The sequence below is a fragment of the Aethalodelphis obliquidens genome, unplaced genomic scaffold (assembly GCF_003676395.1).
Source record: "Aethalodelphis obliquidens isolate GAN/ISIS:26980383/991018 unplaced genomic scaffold, ASM367639v1 scaffold27, whole genome shotgun sequence".
Classification (NCBI taxonomy): Eukaryota; Metazoa; Chordata; class Mammalia; order Artiodactyla; family Delphinidae; genus Aethalodelphis; species Aethalodelphis obliquidens.
In genome coordinates this window covers 19,987,193-20,011,632 of record NW_020837971.1, presented here as the reverse complement: position 1 = coordinate 20,011,632, position 24,440 = coordinate 19,987,193, and positions in this window count along the sequence as shown.

The following is a 24,440-nucleotide window of genomic DNA, read 5'->3' as shown; positions in this document are numbered from 1 at the left end:
GAGAAAATATTGCAGTTATTATATTTGATAAGAGGTTAATTTTCAAAATATATAAGAAATTGCCATAACCCAAAAACAAATAAACCAAAAAAAAAAGAAAAGGACTAAAGACTTAAATAGACATTTTCCCAAAGAAAATATGCAAATGAGCCAACTCTTATTTGAAAAGATGCTCAGCATCACTAATCATCAGCAAAATGCAAACCATAACCATAATGATATCACCTTACACCTGTTAGCATAGCTATCAAAAATGACAAGCAAAAGATAAGAAGTGTTGATGAGGATGTGGCAAAATTGGAGACCTTGTACTCTTTTGGTGGAATTCTAAACCAATACAGCCAACCTGGAAAACAGTACAAAGTGTCCTCAAAATAATTAAAAATAGAACTATTATATGATCTAGCAATCCCACTTCTGGGTACCTATCCAAAATAATTGAAATCAGGGTCTCAACCAAGCCAATGTTTATTGCAGCATTATTCATAATGGCCAAGATATGGAAACAAATTAAATTCCCATAAACAGATGAATGGATAAAGAAAATGTGGTGTATACCTACAATGGAATATTATTCATCATTATAAAAGAAGGAAATCCTTCAATATGTGACAACATGGATGAACCTGGAGAACATTATGCTAATTGAAATATGCCAGTCAAAGAAGGACAAATATTGCATGATTCCACTTATGTCAATTGTCTATAATAGTCAAATTCATAGAAGTGAAGAATAGAATGGTGGTTGTCAGAGGCTGATGAGGAGTCACAAACCAACGTATATAAAATTTCAGTTATGCAAGATGAATTTATTCTAGAGATTTGATACAGAACATCGTGCCTAGAGATAACAATACGGAATTGGACACATATATATCTGTTAAGAGGGTAGATCTCATGTTGTGTTCTTATCAAAATAAAATTTTAGATAGATGATAGATAGATAGATGATAGATGGTAGATAGATAGATAGAGAGAGAGAAGATAGATAGATAGATGGAAAAGAATTAGAGACTGTCAAATTGGATATATAAGTAAGATCCAAAATATTCTGTCTTCAAGTGGCACCCTTCAAATATAAATGTTTAAGTTAAAAGTGAAACAATGCAGGTACATTATATGCCAATAAATATAAAAGTGGAGTAACTGCATTAACATCAGAAAAAAAAATAGACTTCAAGACAAAGAGCATAAGCACAGGTATTGATACAAAAGGACATTTAATAATGACAAAAGAATTGATTGATTAGGAAGATAATTTAGGACAACAGTCAAATTTGTATGTGTGTAATAGCAGCTTCAGAGTAGATGCTGCAAAAGTGACAGAAGTTAAAGGGAGAAATACAGAAACCCACAATCTTAGCTGAACACCATTTGTTCAGAGAAGTGGTTGATCCTGGTAGGGTGAGAAGATTCACTGCAAAGTTGCAATTCCTGGGTTGAAGAAAATGTTCTTTATCTTGAGACAGTTATTGTATCACTTAAGTTTCAAAATTTGTCAAGACATCAAATTATACATTTACAATGTGTGAAAATTTTAAACATTAAGTGTATCTCTAAAAAAATAGTACTACAAATATATTGACCTTTAGATTGTAAACTTGCTTTCTACAGTGGTTTGAATCAGCAATTCTGAAACTGTTTTCTCTGTACCTAACCTTGAGAAAATGAGTAAATAGATTGAAGATAAATAAAGGAAACCAGAGTTCACACTGTGGAAAAAGGAATTACATTTAAGTTTGGGGATCAGGGTTCAGAGAGATCAATAGACAGAGCACGGCTCACAGACATGAAGATCATTGTCTATGCTCTGAAGGAAGCTTTAGGTTTTGACTCTGGTCTGAAATTTATTGTTTTTCTCTTTGAGTCATTCTCTACCTAAGAAGCAAGTTGTCAGAGACTGCCCACTATGGATTAAAAAAAAAAACCAAAAACAAACAAAAAAACAAAGGAATCCCTTTGAGAAAGCAATTCAACAAGAAAATAAAGGGGGCATGAGGACGCTAATCTCCTTGCTCTGATGCTTGCACTGTAACCCTGTAGTTTGATAACATTAGGGGATGGTGGGTGAAGGGTACACATCGACTCTCTGAACTTGTGCTTGAAACATTTTTTAGTGTCTAAATTATTTCTAAGTAAAAATTTAAAAACATTCCCTAGCTCCAGAAGCTGAGCATGGGTTATTCTCAAGAAATATCTGAGTACTCCTGTGGGTTGTTAAAATCTTCATTATTTTAGCAGTTGTTATCTTTTGTATGGTTCAAACACTCTCCTTAAAAATGGAATAAGGGTCTTTATTGATCAGTTTGGGTTCATAACTTTGAAATTTCTCTTTAAAAGAAAAAATATGGGTTAGTTTGCAAGCTCCATATGATAGGTGCTGGTAGGCATCTGCTACATTTCAGGCATGTTTGTGGCTGTTACGATACTGATGATTTGTTTTTACCATGAATCTGATGTCTGCGTAAGTGGAAAGACTTAAAACAGAAAGTGCTCTGAGAGTGTGCACCTTCTGGAGGACAGAAGTGAGCCTCATTCCTTTCTGTACTTCCCCTGTGCTTTGGAGAGATGATCACATACTTCTCGTATTAACATTAACTGAATTATCCAAATATATTTCAAATCATGTCTGCAATGATAATCCAATCTTATGTGTTTCTTTAATACAAAAGTAATTTAGGCCCCTGATGCTGCCATCAACTTTTTTTGTGTGTAAATTTTCCTGTCTATAAAAGTATCACATGTTAACTTTAGAAAATTTAGAAAAAGTATGATGAAAATAAAACCAATAAGTGTACCATGTAAAGTTTACCACAATTAGTTTCTTATACTTTTACTATGACTGTGCATTTCACAAAATGTGGGGACTTCTAAGGACTATACAAGAATATTTACTTTCAAACACAATTAATGTATCGTATAGTACTTCACATATTTGACAACAATAATCAAAATATTTTACTTGTATAACTTCTTTTAAAAATATTTCATATACAATTCGTTTACTCTTAACCTCTAAGCCATCAACCTTGTGGTCTCATCCTGAGTTAGCCCACTTTACAGGCAAGGAAATTGAAACTTAGAAGGGGAAAACTGACTTTATCCTGCACAATCACAGAAAATGACATCAGGACCCATAAATCCTGGGCAATAGTTCCAGGATTATTTGTAGAAAGTGCACTTTTATGGTACCTTTTAATGCATTTATTTATAATTATAAAGTACTATTAGATATTGCAGTTTGGTTATACATGAAGAGTTTTATTTACTCAGCTGACACAAAGCCTTACTGAGACTACATCTCTTCTGCCAGACATAAGAAATCTACATGCACATTTTACTAAAAAATGTAACATGAACATAGGGAAGCATGTTAGTCAAACTCTCCACTTGCTTAATCCACTATAATTGTCGATAATCATTCGCTTAAGTAGTAACAATGCAAAAACAAATCAATTAGTCTAATAACTAAATCCACACAAGATTAAGACACACAATTTCAAAAGGATAAATAAGCATATTGTGCTAAATAAATTATGTGTGTGAATAAACAATGAATTTGAGCAGAGGAGGATATTCAGAAAATTCAGGATTTAAAATTTAATTATAAAGCGTATATTACTTTAAATAAAGAGCTAATTTTAAAAATAAATACAGGAAAGCATTCACAGCAAAAAATCATTCGCACAAATACTTCACTATAAAGTATAAAAACGCTATAAGAAGTGATTTATATATTCACTCATTGGCCTCATTCCTGCCTATATATCTATTACTGTTAGAACAAATAAATAAATGAATAATGTGATGATGGTAGCACTTATGATTACAACCTCAGGTCTGCACTCAGTGTTGGCTGGCAAACCTATAAAATTTTTCTAATGAATATGTTCTCCCACTATCTTCCATGACTATTTTATAATTTAACATAACTACTCTGCAACCTTTCTTCAGAAGACAGTCTTGCCTATGCTTAATATTTACAAAATCAAAAAATATATAATTCAGCATCTCCCTCCTCTTCTGGCAACTGTGTCTGCAAAACTGGCCCTCATCTCTCCTTCTGTCAAGGACCAGCATGCTCCCCCACCCCTACCCAGTATACAGCATCCTTCCTTTATCCACTTTCTCACAGCCTTGCTCCAGGGGATGCCCCATCCTACCTCACACTTTCAACATCTTTCTCTCTCCTGGCTGGTTCTCCTCAGCATCCAAACATGTTAGATAATTCACTATATTTTAATCAAAGGAAATACAAAAATGACAAATTGACCCCTTATTCCACATTCCCCTTAATCATAAAAATATACTTCTTCACCCAAATCCTCAAATATTTTCTAAGTCAACAGTCTGCAGGTTCTTACTCTTTTTCTTCATTTTGAAGCATTTCACTCACAGAGAAAAATCCAGATGAGCACGTAAATGCCAACTGTTTTGCCCTACTGAGATTTCATAATTGTTATTCTGAAAATAGTTAAGACTTTCATTTTTTTAATGAATTAAATCTTTATCATGTGAAATGTCAGTGCATCCTTCCCTGATTCACAACTTTCTCTAAAATTAACTACTATTTTCTCTACTTTAGTCTAGTCCTACATTTGTATACTTTTACTCCATGTGTTTAGTTCCATGTGCAGTATATAGTATGTGTGCTGCACATTGTAATTTCTAAGCTTTTTGGATTTATCCTCACCATTCTATATAGAATTATAACATTTATTTAAGATGCTCTTCCATTGAATGAAGCTATCATGTTGTGGCTATTGTGTTAGATGGAAAGTAAAGCTGTTTCTATTTTTCCTTATCCCAAACCATGCTGTAATGAAAATCTACCTTCTTGTCTCTTTAAGTACATGTGTGACCAGTTCTAGTAAATATCCAGGATATGAATTACTTGCTCATTGATTACGCTTATCCTCAGCTTAAGTAGATGTTGTCAAATTGTTCTCTAAATTGGTTTTATCAATTTACATTACCACCAGTAACAGGGTTTACTTTCCTCCCTCAGACAAACAACATATGTTACAGTCAGACTTTTGAAATGTTTGCCAGCCCAATATGTGTAAAGTGCATTTGCATTTACCTGATTAATATTATGATTGATATGTTTTCATATACTGGGGATTTAAGTTTCCTTTTGTGTGAATTACTTTTTTGCCTACTTTTCCACTTGTTAGGTTGTATGTCTTTGTCTAAATCTAGGATTGACTTACATATTCTGGGATCTGATTTTTTGATGAGTTTATGACTTGAAATATTAATCTATGTGTCTGTTTTATATAAATATTTTATATTTTTATATAATCATGCTCATTAATATTTTCTTTATAATTCTCTAAAAGCTTTTGTGTTAGTTTTGTTTTTCAGATTTAAATGACTCATTTATCTTTATTTTATAGGAAATAAGTTAAGGATAGAAATAGATCTTTGGGGTCATGCTGACACTCAACTGACAACCATTGTTAAATTTCCTTGGTCTAATTCCCAGTTGATCTGTGACTGTATCTCCTGACGTACCAAGCGTCCTCTAGGTGTGGCGTGTTTCTTGACTCTGTAGAAGGTTCCACTGATTTATTATACCGTTCTGCCCCAATGCAAACTGTTTTCATTGTAATAATTTTTGATATTGAATATGAATAATTTTCAAATTTGAAAAGGCAGATTCTTCCAACTTATTCAGTTTTTACTCATATTAACTATTCTTGTCCCCTTATTATCTTCGTTTTTTATTTGCAGATTACTTTTGCTGGTGTATGTCCATCTTGAATTCAGCATGTTTACGTCCAACAAAATTTCTGACTTCTAGTTTTATGTTTAGTCTTCCCTTGGAAATTTCTGATCAATTATGCGTAAAGAGATAAATATATTTCTAAGTAGTACTTTAGTACTCTTCCACAAGTTTGATATGCTTTATTTGATGTGTGATTATAAACATTTCACACTTTCATCCTTGTACCCAATTCATTATTTAAGGTTGTCTTTTAGCTTTCAAACAGAAGAGTTTCTTTCATCAGTTTTATTAATGCACAATGTACATAGAGTAAAATTCACCCTTTTTAGTTTACAAATTCACTGAGTGTTGCCAAACATACAGTCATGAAGCCTTCACTAAAAACAAGACATAGAACAGTTTCATCATCCAGAACAATCCCTCATATTCCTTTGTAGCCAATTCCTACACCCATCTCCATTTTTGTGTCACCCTTAGTTTATGTTTTCTTAATAACATTTTGTTGTTAATTTTAGTATAACTGATTTTAGATCTCAAAGTATATAGTCCTGTATTTTAAATGGTTCCTGAAAGTGATGCACAATTACTTTGTGACCTAATATCGATCACAGGAGTGATGAGCCATGGGCAGCAACAGTGCTTTGTGTAGTGAGACCAATACCAAAGAGTTGTTGTCTTAACTCTTTGCCTTTAAGGGTGTATCTTTTATCTTTTATTGAGAGATATTGCCATTGTTTTTTCCTGTTGTATTTCTTTGTGAGTGCTGTGTAAAAGGGGATAAATAAAAAAGATCCCAAGTCTTAATAACTAACATAATTTGAAAGAGAAATTGGTAAACCCAAATTGCCAATGCCAGAGGCGTGGCCATGTCTCCTATGTCATAAACTTAACACAACTACTCTAGTTGTTATCCAGTTAGAAACTGCAGTATATTCCCTGATCATTTGCTTCTAGGTCTCTGGATTTGAAAAATACAAACATCTTGGCCTGGTTGCCCTTGAAATCAGGGCCAGCCACATTAAAAGGACCTTTAATATCATCCAGCAACTGTATTGTAATCCCTTAGTCCATTTTATCCTGATCCTCTAGACTGTGTCCGTCTTCTCTCTTTCATTTAAAAATAGGATACATCTTCCCTCATTCCTCCGTCTGAGGTGATACCTAGCTCTGTAATTCACTGAGATAATAGAGTTAATAAGAGGAGAATGAGTTTGGTTTCAGGTAGCAGTGAGTCCAAATTACTCTGGCTAAAAGAGTCAGGAATATTTTTCTCTGGAAAAAAAAAATATCCAGAAGTAAATAGGCCACCAGCAGTGTATTTTCTCAAAGATATTATTAAGGACTCACTTTGAGCACAGACGTTTGTCTTCCAATCTCAAAATGATTGCTGAGCATCCTGATTTGCATCAGTAGTCCAGGCAGGAGGCATGTGCAACAAACAGGAGTCCAAATGGACCAAGGGAAAGTGCTTTTATCTTCAGAAATTTTCCCTTTTTGTCTGGAAAAGGAAAATTACCTTCTCGAGAACATTAACTATTCCCCCTTCTCGTAAGGCTGGTACGTGACCATCCCCCAGCTCCTCCCACTGTGGAGTCTGAGGAGTCTGTACCCATCTTCCCACCTGTATCCCCCACCTGCTGCTCACCTGCTGACTCAGCCTGATGGTCTGAAGCAGCAGCTGGGCCTCAGGTGCTCTACCTGGCCCTGGGTGCCCCTTTAACAGCTTTCTCCTTCCAGCGTGTGTGTTTAGCACCAGATGTGCAAGTCCAGTTTCTGTGGGAGGCCCACACCGCCTAGGTCAGAGGAAACGGGAACTGAGGTGAGCTCCTGAGTCTATCTTTATGAAGTTCCAGCTCATACTTCCAAGTTCCACCCGCTCTTGATCTCCCTGACGTTACATCCAACTTCCTATCCCACCTGCCTGCCCTGAGGGCTTCAAGCTCCAGCATCAGACGTGAAGACAACAGCCTTAGACACACTGCTTAGCCTGTGCCCAGAATTGCACAAGGGGAAGCCTGTAAGTGAGCTCTGTCCCTCTTTCTCTCTCTGTATATATGAATACATTGGTAGCAGTAATTCTGCTTCTCTGGTTGAACCCTGAATGATCCACAATTTGGAGTTGTAAATTGGTTTTTGTTAACTCATCTTTAGTGACTGTCTGGTACTTTTACTTTCAAATAATATTTTCCCATAATTTACTATGGATATATGTGTTTTATTTTATTTTTATGTTTTATTTTAGTTAGTGTATTAGTTAGTCAAGCTTCTCCACAGACAGAGAATTGAGAGATTTAGTTTAATGAATTGGCTCATGTAATTGTGGAGGTTCAAGTTCAAAATTTGATGGGAGAGGCAGGCTAGAGTTTGAGTCCAAAGGTTGTTTGCTGGCAGAATTCCTTCTTGCTCAGGGGAGATCCATCTTTGCTCTGTTTAGGGTTTCAACTACTTGGATGCAACCCACCCACAATACGGAGGGCATTCTGCTTCACTCAAAGTCTACAGATTTAAATGTGAACCTCATCTAAAAATACTTTCACAGAAACATCCAGAAAAATGTTTGACTAAATATCTGGGCAGCAGAGCGCAACAAAGGTGATGCCTAAAATAAACCATCACAGTTACTATTGATATGATATATATTTTTCAATCTTTAACTTTCTACCGTTCAATCTGTGTATTAGTTATGCCTCTTGTAAGCATTTTAGCTACATTTTAATTTTTAATACAATCTGCCTCTTTTAATTGGTGAGATATCATATTTACATTTACCCATATATTTGTGATTATTTTTTACATAATAGTCTGTAGTTCTTATTTGCCTTCATATTTCTTAGCTTCCTTTATGTTTCTCTTGCTTAAGGTTGGATTGATCAAATTTTTATTTTTATTTTCTCTGCTCACTTCGAAAGTATAGAGAAAATTTCAATTATTTATCTCTTACCTTTAAAATTTTAATATGCTTAATTAAATTTTAAATGTTTTCTAGCAAAGACTAAAATTCAACTCTTTCCTCTTCTTGAATAAACCAAGGCCCTTAGCAAAATTTAACTTCTTATAGACATGGTCTTTGAAGTAATTTTCTGTGTTATTGTTGTCTAGAGATGTAGTTCTGCCTTTTAAACACAAAACACTAGCCTGGTTTTTATAGTCAACAGTTAATTTAGTTGTATGTTGCACTTAATATTTGCTTGCATTAGTCTTTAATAATTGAGGTCTCATCCTTGGGAAAATTTTTCCAGCCTGAAGTAGAGCCTGCTAGTATTTCTTTTAATTTTCTTAATAACTGAATCCCTTTGTCATTTTGTGATGCCAAGTGATTACTTCTGTATCATCTTGCAATTGCTTAACATGCCAGACTATTTCCAATCCTGCATGGAGTTTACTGTGACAATTAACTTTTTAAAAATATTCAGTGGCATAAGAGGGAAGAGATATGGGAACATATGCATATGTATCACTGATTCACTTTGTTATAAAGCAGAAACTAACACACCATTGTAAAGCAATTATACTCCAATAAAGATGTAAAAAAAAAAATTCAGTGGTTACAATTTACTTAGATTCTATAAAGTATTTTTTTATCCATTCATCTCATCATTTTCTGCCTTTTTCATAACCTCATATTACCATTTTGGGATGATTTTCCTTCCTTTTTCTCTTTGATAATTCTGAACATACTTATTTTAATGTTGTGTTAGTTTTTTAAAAAAATATTTCATTTGATCTGGGGTGAATTTACCTTTTCAATGTGGATGCTAGTAGCTTTCTTTTTTAGTGTTAATATTCTTTAAATGTTTTCAAAATTTTGTTTGAAAATATAGCTAGTAAGCATTATTATTTGCTTTATTTTGTTGTTTCTTTTAATTTTTAAGCTCTTTTTTATGTTTCCTTTCTAGTTTGGTTGCTTTATAGGTATCTCCACTCAATCCTGAGAACAAATATTTGTATAATTGTTTAGAACTTTTGCTAAATGGTTATATTGAGGGTAGTACAGAGCTGATAGCAAGCTAGGGATCCACATCCTGCTTGTGAGAGTATATCTGTGCCATTCAGTCTCCCTGGAGGATAATTGCATAAAATCTGTATCTTTCTCTTCAACTTGTACAAGTGAGGAAGCCCTAAAGCAGCCTATGATTTTTTCTTTTTTTTTTTTTTTTTTCCGCGGTACGCAGGCCTCTCACTGTTGCGGCCTCTCCCGTTGCGGAGCACAGGCTCCGGACGCGCAGGCTCAGCGGCCATGGCTCACGTGCCCAGCCGCTCTGCGGCATGTGGGATCTTCCCGGATCGGGGCACGAACCCACGTCCCCTGCATTGGCAGGCGGACTCTCAACCACTGCGCCACCAGGGAAGCCCCAGCCTCTGATTTTGAAGCAAGAATCTGGCCCTTGGTTTCTTCCTCATGACAGGAACATCATGCCTCTTACGCCGGAAGAGCTCTCACCTTTCCTCCTTCCTAGGAGTAGAGAGGTCACTAATTGTTACACACTCATTTTGGCTTCCTGGATAGCGCACTTTCCTGATTTCTTTCCCACACTTTGGATGCTCATTTTAAAATCATTGTGTAGGCACTTCCTTTCTAATTGTAGGAACTTCTGTTCAAATAACACCTCTATGCCAACAATTCATCAATTTATATCCCCATCCAAGACCTCCTCTCTAAGCCCCAGACAGCTAAGTGCAGGTTATTCCTTGGTACCGTGTAATTAGCTGACCAGACAAAAGGGCCTAGAGACCATTTTAATATTCTTGTCTTCACTTGCTTTGCTCTTGTCCCAAACATTAATTCCGTTATTTCCATACTGAAGAGACTTAACTCCTGGTATGTTTTCAGTGTGGTACCTGTGCTGTGATGGTGTATGTTGTTAGTTCCTCACTGCCTTCTAAAACGTACCACACTGACAAGTGTAGAAATAGGATTCTGGCTCAAAGAGAGAAAGATGCAATTAAATTCTTAGCAAGATAGGGGTCATATGAGAAACTCAATACATTGTGTGTCATAGTTTACTAGGTTGCCCAACCTGTGTAAAAGTCCTGTACTAAGTCAAGTATCTCATGGATCACGTGATCCCATGGTATACATTTACTTCCATCAAATGCATGACAACTTCGCCAAACTGTACCTTACTCCTCACCACACCTAAATCCTGGAACTGATTTAGAAAGACCTAAATGATCCAGCAACAAACCACTCTGCCCTCCTCTTCTAGCTAACCTATTTGGTTAACCTGCCTTCAAGATACAAAACACCTCTGTCCTGAGAGGGGAGAGACACCTATACTAGGGATGGAGTGATATGAGGCAGGGCAGCAAGCTCAGCCCCACCTGCCCCCGACCTCATCCCTTGGCAGAAAGATACGATGTCTTTCTCATCTAACCATGATCCTTATTAGGATAGTGGCAGAGAATGTATGCGCTAAAGATTTCTAGTCTAGTTTCTCATAGCTTGGCTATTTTTCTGGAAAACAGAAACAACACTGGGACTTAAGGCATGATGTGGAAAATCAGGATTCAGAAAGTGAGTTGCTGGAGTCCCAACCTGTCTCTACTTATACCCCCAACTTTAGACAAAATAATTGGGAGTTTAGTCATTCCAGCTCTATTCTGCACTGGTAAATCCTTCACAATGGGTGTCCCTCCTGATGGGACTATTTATAATTGAGGTTACTAGATTAGAGAGGGAACTGCCACCCTTGTTAGTTTAACTTTATCTTAATGAAGATTTGTTCTCTGGAATAGGATCTTCATCCTTTAGTCGATACAATTTATTTCAGTTGTAAACACTCTCATTAATTTACTATTAGCATAACACGTGTGTGCTATTATCAGTATAGAAAGTATTGATCTTGTTGGAAGAGGTCATGGAGAGGACATGAGTGACCGCTGGTTGACCTGGGAACTGGACCCAAGAAATTTGAGGCCCCTCAACCCCTTCCCCATCCTTGGAATGTACATCTGCCCACTGTTTCCACAGTGGGAGCTGCGAGACCACCTGGACAGTACATGACTGAACCCAGTTAAGCCCTATATATAGACTCTTAAGACTCTGACTAGTGGCACAGAGATCTAACAAGAAAAGCCTCGTAAGTAAGTTCCCTTGCTTATTAAACCTGCCACCTCCCAATCTGGAGAGTCTGGCTCTTTCTTGGGTGTCTCCTTGTCCTCTGCGTATGGAGGCCATTCCGAATTTCACCTGGGAAACTCCTGAGAGTGTGAACCTACAGATCTAAGAGTATATGATAGGTATTTTGCTTTCAATTGGCAATCTCTCTCCAACTTGAAATCTAGAAACTTGAAGTGTAATAACCGTCATCGACATTTTAGAATGTAGTGTGGGAGTTTTTAAAATTTAATCAGAAATTTTCACCTCAAAATATAAAGATACCCTCTTTTCTTTTCACTATAATACATCAAATCCCCCCCAAAAATGTTTCCAAAATAGAGTTCACCTACAATAACCTTTCCTATCATATATATTAAATATTTGGCAAAGTATTAATGTTTTGGTATGTATGGTGCATGTATATTCATTCCATGCATAATATACCTACGAAGAATCTAGGTTCTTTCTAGTTTACTCATATTCTTGTCTTCATCTCTAGTCACTTTTTCTATATAAAAACCATATTATGTCTCATATGATTCTATGCATCTATGCTTTGTCACCACTTCCTCAAGTCTATTCAATGTCAAGCTATTTAAATCACACTCCTATCTCCACCAAGGTGAACACTTGTTGCTCAGGGACACTAAAAATTTGTTTCCAGTTTCAATGACCATTGTCACTTATCTTACTTGATTTTCTGACACCTTTTGACAGAGTTCATTGCTCTCTTTTTCTGAAATTCTTTCTGTACTTGACATCCAAGGCTCTTCCTTGCAATCCTTGTACAAGACCTACCAATCCTTCTTTGTCCTCACTGTTGAATCTTCATGTCTTACCGCTAAATGCTTGGTTACCTGGGACTTGCTCACTGTTCTCCTTTCCTGCCTTAGTGTTCATTCTCTAGGTGGGCTCATGCCACCCTATGGCTTCTATCCCATTGGTTTGCAAAGGATCCTCAGCATTGGTCTTTAAGTTGAACTCTAGACTTGAAAATTTTAACTGTTTACTTATCACTACTTGAGTGTTTAATAGGCTAGCTAAATTTAGTATTTCCGAGACAGTACTGTCAAGTCTCCTCCCCTTCAAAATAAACAAACACAAAACCTGCTTCCTTTCTTCCCCCAGTTTCACATTTCTCAGAATATGGCACTCAATTTATTCAATTGCTCCAGAGAAAAATCTTAGAAGACGCTACCTTTCCTCTTTATTCTCTCACATCTGACATCCAACTTACCAAGTTTTTTTCAGATCTGCCTTTGATCAATGATTTAGAGTTTACCACCCTTTTCAAAGTCACAGTTGAATCCCACCTTGAATCCCCAGCAGGTCTCTTTGTTCCCACTCTTGCCCCTCTACACAATATTTCTACTCAATAACTAAAGTTATCATTTGAAAATATAAATCAGATGATAGAAATGTACTGTTCAAAATATCCAAGTGATTTTCCATCTTACTCAGGAAATATATATATATATATATTCTTTACAAGGAGGTACCAGCCCAATGTGATAGGCTGATGCTGAGACCGCAGGGTAATTCAGATCTAGCCACACTGACCATATGCTGCTGCAAGTTTGGGGGGCTTTGCTCTTTCTGCTCCTCTACCCAAAATAATTTCTCTCCAGATCTTTGCATCACTTACTCTTACTTCACCAAAACCTCAAATTGAATGCCATTTCTTCAGAGAGGCTGTTCCTGTAAAATATACCCATCTTCACTGTCCCCCGCAAGCATTTTCTGCCTCTTACTTGGAGCTCAACAACTATTTACTAGATGAATGAATTACAGTACAAATCACACATACTATTATGTGAATCAGAAGTCAGTATAGGTACTTGTCTAGAGTACAGGGGTACTCTAGACAAGTACCTATGCCCAAGGGGTGTGTAGGAATATGACCGAATATTTCTGTGTGTGTGGGTCCTTGTCTAAATAAACACTTTTATTAAAAGATAAAAGATTTTACAAAATTTGTGGCCTCATGAAAATTATAGTGATTTATTAATGAAGATTTAAAAAGATGTGTAAAGAAAGCGTGCTTTCTTACATATTTGCTTAATATCCAATCAGTGTAGATGAGGAATTCATAGTGTCCAAGCACATCTCCTCCTTGTCGGGTGCAGGGACCATCTCTTCATGTTTTTTTCTTGCCAAATGCACCATTTCTTCATAATTTCACATGTTCCCCCTAAGAAAAAATGGTAGTGCTCCTATTACTCATTTCCTGGCTTATTTGGCCCTGTTTCTATTGAAACAGTGTAGCTCTTCTTGCCCTTTATTTTCACAAGGACTTTTATTTAAGTGCTGGTCGCACTGTTACACTGACACCTCATCTATCCTGTCAATTGTGCAGCAATGACTCTCTCAAAAGTTGTCACTGTTCTTGGTTAATGATGACCCCAAGTGCAAGTCCTGTCCAAAATATGCATTAAAATGTGAATAGTAATTTGTTTCCTTGTCATGTTAATTTTTTCTATCCAGCTTTCAGAGTGTAAACATAGAAAAACACACTTTCCAACCATGTCTCCTCTTGAACTCTGTAGGCTACCGCAGGCCTTCTTTCAACCTTGAGGCCACCAGCATCCATACACCCCAGAGTGGGGAAGGCTGGCAGAACCACGGACAGAACAATTAGAACCAAGACTTTCTTTCATCTTCAGGTGGCTTCAGACCACCCTAGGAGAGCCCCATGTCAGCACCACTGTGGATCCTGCTGGCATTGCAAATCAAAAGACTCAGGTTGGCCTGACAGTGGGCAGAGCTCATGGAGAGAGTGGCTGACCTCGGCACTGTGGGTGAGTATCCATGTGCCCACCTGCGCACAAAACTCTGGCCCAGTGCCCAGAGGTGGACCTGCCCCCGAGGTAAACAGTGTCACCCCAAACCAGAGTGTCAGCACCACGCTGGTGGGGTGCCAGACCACAGGTGCCAACTTGCCATCTCCTGAGCATCTGGATATCAGGTGGGAATGGAGAGACAGAGAGTACTCCTCTGGGAAAACCAGGGCCTGGCACATGTGCCTGGGTAGGTGCTCAGAGCTCCCTGTCCAGACCGCACTGGGACCACTAGCCCCAGGCACATGAGGTGGGACTTGGAAAATTCCAGGCAGCCTTTCCAAAGCCCAGAGCTCCCCTGAGACCCCAGGACCAGGGTTCCCTGCCTGAGTCTAAGGACTTTTCCTGCAAGAGAAAGCTGTTTCTATTTAACTACTACCAGAAGAAATACTAGATCATTTTAACATAAAATCTTGGTTTAAAATATCCTCAAATGTGGTAAATAAAACCCCCCAAAATACAGATTAAAATTTTATAAATGGATAAAAATTCATGGTTGATAAATTTAGATATTGCTCTTGTCTGAAGTGAAATGAATCCAGACTTGCAAATAGTGAGATGCTCATTTTATTGTTAAACCTGAAAACTAACTCTATAGGCAATTGTTGTAAAGGCAATGTGAAATTGTTTGGAGCAGTGCAAATATCAGAAAAAGTATTTTACCTACCTGCTGTAACTATTTCAAAGGATAACAACTATCCGGTAGTGTATGTGCTATTAGGATTAATTAAAAATCAAGTCTTATTACTGATCAAACAAAGCAAACTAAAGACATCTCCAATGATATTGGCAAGCTATATGCCTCATCTGTATGCTGCAGTCAAAAACTAATTCAGGCTAAATTCACTGGTTAATTTCCCAATTTTAAATGGGCAAAAAATAAATTGGAAAGAGGAGTAGAACAAGCAATAAAAATAATTGAAAGACCGGGAGATACGAATAGGATTTGATTTAGTTGACTGAAAAAAAATGCCCAAGGGTTGAAAAAATGTCTCTATTACTCTTCTCAAATAAATGAGAGTAAATGCTCATTAAAGAGCATGTGTACATAGAAAAGACTCCTTTGGCAAGAGCGTCTTTACACTACACATACATTTCATTTTCTACATGCACTAGAGTCCTATGTTGACCCAGCAGTGTAAATCAGAGAAGCAGAAAACACACACACACACACACACACACACACACACACACCACTAACCTCAAGATTCAAAGATTGAGGCATGATTTAAGACCAACCTGGTAGAGAACTGAGGTGAATTTACTTATGATAGATTCATAATATTATGAAATCCTTTTCCTAGAAGAATACTGTCTCTATACATGTTCCTTCAAAAGAAAAAATTGGGGGTAGAATGGAGGGGTCAGCTCAGCACCTTCATTTTAGGTTCAATAGCATTATAGAATTTCATTTCAAAACAATTTTGTAAGCTTTATCAGTTTCCTGTGGCTGCTTTAACAAACTAACCTTGCTGGCTTCAGGTACAGAGAATTCCCATATACACCTGTCTCTACACACACAGCCTCCTCATTGCAAACATCCCACACCAGAGTGGTACATGCCACAATTGATGAACCTACACTGACAAGTCAATTCTTTTCTGCATCCCATTGTTTACAATAGAGTTCATTCTTGGTTTTATACATTCTATGTGTTTTGACAAATGTATAATGACATGCATCCATCATTATGGTATCATGCAAAGTATTTTCACTGCCCTAAAAATCCTCTGTGCTCTGCTTTTTCATTCCTTCCCTCTCCCAACCCTTTGCAACCACTGATCTTTTGATTATCTTCCTAGTTTTGCCTTTTTTCAGAATGTTGCATAGTTGGAATCACATGGTATGTAGCTTTTCCAAATGGCTACTTTCACTAAGTGCATTTCAGTTTCCTCCATGCCTTTTCATTGCTTGATATAGTTCATTTCTTTTTAGTGCAGCATAATATTCCATTATGTATCACAATTTGTTTATCAGTTCCTCTGTTGAAGGACATCTTTGTTGCTTCCAAGTTTTAACAATTATGAATAAAGCTGCTATAAACATTCATGTGCAAGTTTTGCAAGATTGAGGTTCAATACACGTCATTGCCCTGTAAAGGCAAATAATACCCTTTAATGCTGCTATGAAATATGCATCCATTTAGTATCACTGATTATTCATATTGTAGGACCCAAGACTGAAGGCATGCATGTTTGTGAGACTTGCTGCTCAATCCTGATGCTGGGGAATATGTTAACATTTTATCCATCTTCCAAATAATCAAATTTCTTCTTCCTCTTCTGAGAGTAACTAATTTCTTTATTGAATTTTCCCAGTAACTAGATTCTGACCTTGTTTCCATCAGACCAAACCTCTAGCAATAATAAATGGTTACTATGCAGCTGCTTCCCACTAGCTATCTATTTTACATTTGGTAGTGTATATATGTCCATGCCACTCTCTCATTTTGTCACAGCTTACCCTTCCCCCTCCCCATATCCTCAAGTCCATTCTCTAGTAGGTCTGTGTCTTTATTCCGATCTTACCACTAGGTTCTTCATGACATTTTTTTTTCTTAGATTCCATATATATGTGTTAGCATAAGGTATTTGCCTTTCTCTTTCTGACTTACTTCACTCTGTATGACAGACCCTAGGTCCATCCACCTCAAATAATTCAATTTCGTTTCTTTTTATGGCTGAGTAATATTCCATTGTATATATGTGCCACATCTTCTTTATCTGTTTATCTGATGATGGACACTTAGGTTGCTTCCATCTCCTGGCTATTGTAAAGAGAGCTGCAATGATCACTCTGGTACGTGACTCTTTTTGAATTATGGTTTTCTCAAGGTATATGCCCAGTAGTGGGATTGCTGGGTCATATAGTAGTTCTATTTGTAGTTTTTTAAGGAACCTCCATACTGTTCTCCATAGTGGCTGTACCAATTCACATTCCCACCAGCAGTGCAAGAGGGTTCCCTTTTCTCCACATCCTCTCCAGCATTTATTCTTTATAGATATTTTGATGATGGCCATTTTGACTGGTGTGAGATGATATCTCATTGTAGTTTGCTTTGCATTCTCTAATGATTAATGATGTTGAGCATTCTTTCATGTGTTTGTTGGCAATCTGTATATCTTTGGAGAAATGTCTATTTAGGTCTTCTGTCCATTTTTGTATTGGGTTGTTTGTTTTTTTGTTATTGAGCTGTATAAGCTGCTTATAAATTTTGGAGATTAATCCTTTGTCAGTTGCTTCATTTGCAAATATTTTCTCCCATTCTGAGGGTTGTCTTTTGGTCTCATTTATGGTTTCCTTTGCCGTGCAAAAGCTTTGAAGTTTCATTAGGTCCCATTTGTTTATTTTTGGTTTTGTTTCCATTTCTCTAGGAGGTGTGTCAAAAAGGATCTTGCTGTGATTTATGTCATAGAGTGTTCTGCCTATGTTTTCCTCTAAGAGTTTGATAGTTTCTGGCCTTATATTTAGGTCTTTAATCCATTTTGAGCTTATTTTTGTGTATGGTGTTAGGGAGTGTTCTAATCTCATACTTTTACATGTACCTTTCCAGTTTTCCCAGCACCACTTATTGAAGATGCTGTCCTTTCTCCACTGTACATTCCTGCCTCCTTTATCAAAGATAAGGTGACCATATGTGCATGGGTTTATCTCTGGGCTTTCTATACTGTTCTATTGATCTATCTTTCTGTTTTTGTGCCAGTACCATACTGTCTTGATTACTGTAGCTTTGTAGTATAGTCTGAAGTCAGGGAGCCTGATTCCTCCAGCTCCGTTTTTCATTCTCAAGATTGCTTTGGCTATTCGGGGTTTTTTGTGCTTCCATACAAATTGTGAAATTTTTTGTTCTAGTTCTGTGAAAAATGCCAGTGGTAGTTTGATAGGGATTGCACTGAATCTGTAGATTGCTTTGGGTAGTATAGTCATTTTCAAAATGTTGATTCTTCTAATCCAAGAACATGGTATATTTCTCCATCTATTTGTATCATCTTTAATTTCTTTCATCAGTATCTTATAATTTTCTGCATACAGGTCTTTTGTCTCCTTAGGTAGGCACAGGGAGATCAGCTCGGTGCTTTGTGACCACCTAGAGGGGTGGAATAGGGAAGGTGGGAGGGAGGGAGATGCAAGAGAGAAGAGATATGGGAACATATGTATGTGTATAACTGATTCACTTTGTTATAAAGCAGAAACTAACACACCATTGTAAAGCAATTGTACTCCAATAAAGATGTAAAAAATAAAAATAATAAATGGTTACTGATTACATATCAGATACTCTGTAAGTTCTTTATATTGTACAAATTGTTTTGGCTGTGAGGTATTGTCAAAACCACTTAACACATGAGGAAACTGAGGATTTTGAAACAAAGTATCTTGTCTAAGATCACATAACCAGTAAGAATGGAGTTGGAATTTGAGACTTTCTGACCAAAATCACCTGTTATTTGAACCATATCCTTTGTAAGAGGACTCCAGTTTACTCTCAAGGATCAGAATTGCTGTCCTTGAGTACTCGCTGCCCTTTAATCAAATTCTCAGGGCTTGCTACCTGGAACCTCTCAGGCCTGGAAAAACTTGAGAATGTGAGGATCATGTCCACCGTTGCTCTTGAATCCCGTCTATTTGTTTCTCCTACATCGTGCCATCCCTGGGTTTATCTTACAGTTTAAGAACTGAAGATTTGCTCTCACCCTAGGGGTATACCCTTAGCATAATGAATCTTTAGCTTTATATCGAAATCAGATGGCACATCTTTATTTATCCCTACAATTTTAGTTTAAATCTCAATTTAGATTTTTATCAAAGTGGCCCAATTTGATAATTTGCTGAGCCTGTTTTGGAATGTTACCAGTCTGCCATGATTTACCCCATGGCTCCACAAATAGTAAGGGGCCAATAATTGAAACTATTGCATGTAAGAACCTAACACATGGAAGACCAGGAAGTGAAGTGCCCTTATGAGTCTCTGTCCTCAAAGAGGTCATAGCCAACTTTACAATAAAAATAATTCATGGGGAAATATTTACTTGTCATGCAAGATAGCATGCAAAATATTTGTGTAGAGAAAGAAACGTTACTGTAGTAATGTTTATTTTAACAACTTTATTGAAGTATAATTCATATACTGTGAAATACACAAGTTTTAAGTGTACAGTTCAATGGCCATTGTTTTAGATTTAGATTTCTATCACCCAAAAACGTTCCTTGTGCCTGTTTGTAGTCAATCCTGTTCTCACCCTCAGCACTAATGAGCACAATACCTAAGAGTGGGATTGCTGGGTCAAATGGTAAATTTAGAAATGGTGTCTGACCAGGAAAACCTGACGATTTCTATTAGTGCCCTTAAAGTTTGAATGGAAATTTAAAGAATCATACAAAAATTCAAAAAACAGAGCAATTTATCAACTTGTTGCCCACATCTGGGAAATTTTTCACCAACTACCTATGACAGATTTGGAATGCATAATGCAGTTTTCATCTACAGGAAACACATGTCTAGAAAAAAAGAAAATCCTATTGCTTGCAATTAAACAGTGCAATCCTTTGCACCTCCCCTATTATTTGCTCCCTGATTTAAATATGCAAGACCTTTGTAACCAAAGCAAGTGAGATTGAATCCAGTCACACAATGCCTGTAAACATGTAGTTTTTTAGGTGGTTGGAGATCTAGCTGCTGCACCACAGCTCTCATGATACCCCCATCCTGAGGCTGTAAAGTAACAGAAAACTCTCATGGAAAAAGAGGAGATGGTGTCTGGCCTTGTTGGTCTGTGTCCTGGCAGGGAGAACACATCCATTCAAGTCGACCTGTGAAAGCAGAGCTGGTGACAGGAAGACCCGTAGGCTTGGTTTTTCCTTGAGCTGAAACCATTTAGCGTGTCAAAATGTAAATGTGTGGTGTTGATAGAATATTCCATCTCCACCACAAATGGAACTTAAACAAAACTCTCCAACAGTGTTTTAGTCATGCATCACAACTTTTGGGTTGAAGCACACGGCACACTGGTATAGGTCAACCAAAAATAATTGTTGCTGTTTGCTTGTCTATTCATTCAGCTGATTTGCAGAACCGAAGGACTGAAATGACAGAAAGGCTAGGGAAGCAGCCTCATAGAAGGTCCAGATTGCCACCGTCCTGTTCCTCTTTACCCCACCTTGATCACAACAGGCTTCCCAGGTGGGGCTCCACCTCCAGCCTCCTGATTGAACTTAAGGCAGAGAGGAAGACCAGATGAGGACAGAGACACATCATCTAGAAGGGAAAGCAAAAAAAATTTGAATTTTATGAAACTATTGAAGAATTTCGGGCGGTCTAGCATAAAATCCATTCTTGCAAGTATCCAATGTAAATTGTAAAGAGTATTCTCTAAAAGGTAAAATATATAAATTATCTTTCTTCTTTAAAGTTTATTTCATTGCTCACATATCCATTTTACACGTGTAAATTTATTTTTCACATTTAAGAATAATTAGCTCTTACAACACCTGGTGCACAAATATTATTGCTGACATTTTTCTCTGGAGTAAATGTATTCCTTCATTCTATCTTTTTTTTCTTTGCTCTACAATCTAATATCATTATTTAATTTAATTTGTCATTTAATTTTTTATCTAGCTATATTTAATTGATATATACTTATACTTTTACAATTGATGTGTCTCTGTTTTCCATATATTATATTCTTAGAAATAACTTTGACTTCAAAGCATAAATAACCACAGTGTATTTTTCTTCCCTAGGAAGAAAACTTAACTGAAGATGCTGGTCTCACTTCTGTCATCTTTCTGATGCTTTCTGCGTTGTACATTCATTTTGTTGTAATATGCATATGGATTATTTAATTTGCTATTTTTGAGTCATTTTGTAATTTGAAAATTATACATCTTTTACTATACCTAGTTTAAAGGTTTTGGTGTCCTTTACACACACTTGATTCCATCTTACTCTAAATAACAATGATCGGCATGAATGAACCAGTTGCATCTATCTATAACAGAGTTTGGCAAACTGCAGCCTCTCAGGCCACATCCACCCCCATCCCTCCACACCTGTTTTTGTAAATGAAGTGTTATTAGAAAAACATTATGCCCATTCGTGTGTAAGTTATCTGTGACTGTGTTCTCACTATAGTGGAAAATAAGAATAATTGTGACAGAGACTTTTTGGCTGGCAGAGTTGACAGCATTTTCTATCACATAAAATATTTGTCAACCCCTGGTCAAACACACACACACACACACACACACACACACACACAATCACATAAGTACATATACACACATTCTTCTTTGACATGTAAAGCAAATTTTAACCAAGAAGATAAAGTTTTAACAATTTACTATATTATTGTATACTATGGGTCTAGCACTTAAAGGTTATTCTTTAAAAGTGTAAGAAAAAATATAAGATAGTCTAGGAAATCTACAAATGCATACATTTTTGACAGAAAAATATGCTTTCACAATAGAAGAACAACAGAGTTACAGAAAATTGAATTTCTTAATACAGAAAATGCCTATAATAGGACATACATCTTTAATGCATCTAAAAGGTAACCTTTCTTAAAGACACGTTTGACATGACAACAGTCATTTTAGTTCTTCTTTAAATATACTCCAAATTATAGAAACAATAGCCTTAGCAATTATAGAACAGCAGCAACATATGCATATTAGAAAACACTTCCACTATTTTCTCTATGTATAAGCCCACTTTAATAGTTTCTTATTCCTTATAAAGCAGAACTAACTCTATTTGAATAAATGTGCTTCATTTCACATCAATAAACTCCTAAGGGTGACATAAAATTTGACAGTGATGTAAGTGGCAAACCACTATCTATTTCTGGCATGTCTGTTCTACAGTATTAATCATGCTGCTGGTATTTAAAGGGTTGCAATGAACACTCCCATTGGTACTCTATAGCAATTTAATCACAATAGTACTCATCATTAAGTGTTACCCTGTGGATAATATCATTCACTGTAGGGTTGACATGATGATACACTGAGGGCATGAGACAGCTTTGTCTTCATTAGCTGACTTATGTAGTGACTTGAAGATTAAATGTCATCAGTGACCTTCTAATTGCCAAACCCGTTGGCCTCCTTGGAGTCCTCATGCTAAGTGTCCTTCTTGCAGTGTTTGACCCCACTATACACCACATTTTTTCATGCCCTTTTCTCTCTGTTTCCTTGATAGTATGCTGTCCTACTCCAGTCCTTTTCTCAAAAGGTTCATGTTCAGTCTCTTTTCGTGACTGTATTTCCTTTACCTTGTCCCCAAATGAGGAATTCCCCAAATTCGTTGTATGAGCAGTTTTCCTTTGTACCCTTCTCTTGGGGGTCATTTCCACCTGTATGAATTTATTATTACTTCTAAGAGCAGACTATGGTGTCCAGATTCATAGTTTCAAGTACTTGGTGAAGTGAGTTGGGTTCACCTGGGCAGAGCAAGGAAGAGAAAAGGGGTTAACAAGAGAGAAGAATCTTTTATTTTATATAATCAATTCCTTCATGTTCCAGATTTTGATCTAAAACAAAAAGAACTGATAGTGGTCATGCATTTTCATATAGATTTCAATTAATATCACCCAAATTATCTTTGTATTAACCAATATTAAATTAAAATGAATTTCTTCATGCTGAGGACTAGTCTTTTGATAAGAAATATCAAGGATTCATCAGGTTAAAATTTAATGAATTACTTTATGATTTATTGACAATATCCACTATCAAAAACTGTGAAGGTCTGAGAATTTACCTTATCTGCAAACTAATAATTTAACTTGTCACAGCTTTATGGATTCTGGTAGAAGATGCAAAACTTCTGAGTCAGAGACAAAGGACAGATTAATACAGACAGAGCAGTAGTTGAATATCAGCATTTGCACTGTTTCCTCAAACCCCAAGTCCTTCTTGTTGACATAAAGAAGGTCAGGAAAAACCTGTAGATGCATTGAGTCACACAGGAAAGGGAACCCAAGCTTAGGACTAGAATCCTTCATAATGGAGAGGGGTGTCTTCCTGGCCTTTGTCCTGGAGGGGACATTATGTTTATACTTATCATATCAGAGAGCAAACAAATGTGCCCTTTGCTCCTCTCTCGCCATCCCAAGACTGCTCACTATGCAAACATCCTTGAAGGGATAAACTGCAGCCAGTACCTCTGCTCACAAGATGGGAAGAGACCCCTAGAGACCCGTAGAGAATAATTTCCCTATATCTGCTTATTGAAACAATAATTAAGGAAAAAGTATCAGAAATAGCGTTTATGTACCCTTTCCAAAAAAGAGATGTGAAATGAGTACATTGTTCTTTATAAGCCATGTCTCTAATGTCAGTAACCTTGAACAATTGAGGAAACAAATCAGAGTAACTGATTCTGAATTCCTTTAAAATTATTTCCTTTCATTGCTAGAATTTACCTCTATGGTGATTGAGGAATACAACACTTCTTAGTCAAGGGGAACAAGACTTTCAGGGAACCATTCACATTTAGCATTTATGAATCATCTCATTTCCCAAGATGGGCATTCTAGACATCCTTGAAAAGCCTAAGTGGTCTCCTTTGCCCATCAATAACAGCAATGGTGAAAATTAAATAATAGATGTTCATATGTAGTGAAGTCCCTAAAATTCTTTAGGAATTTTGAGCAACCTGCAAAGGTAAACCTACCACAGGTCATGGATTAGTCAATACCAGGTGCTTCACTATTCCTGACACATCTTCTCATGCCTGGCAGCCCACTGTCCATAAAATACTGAA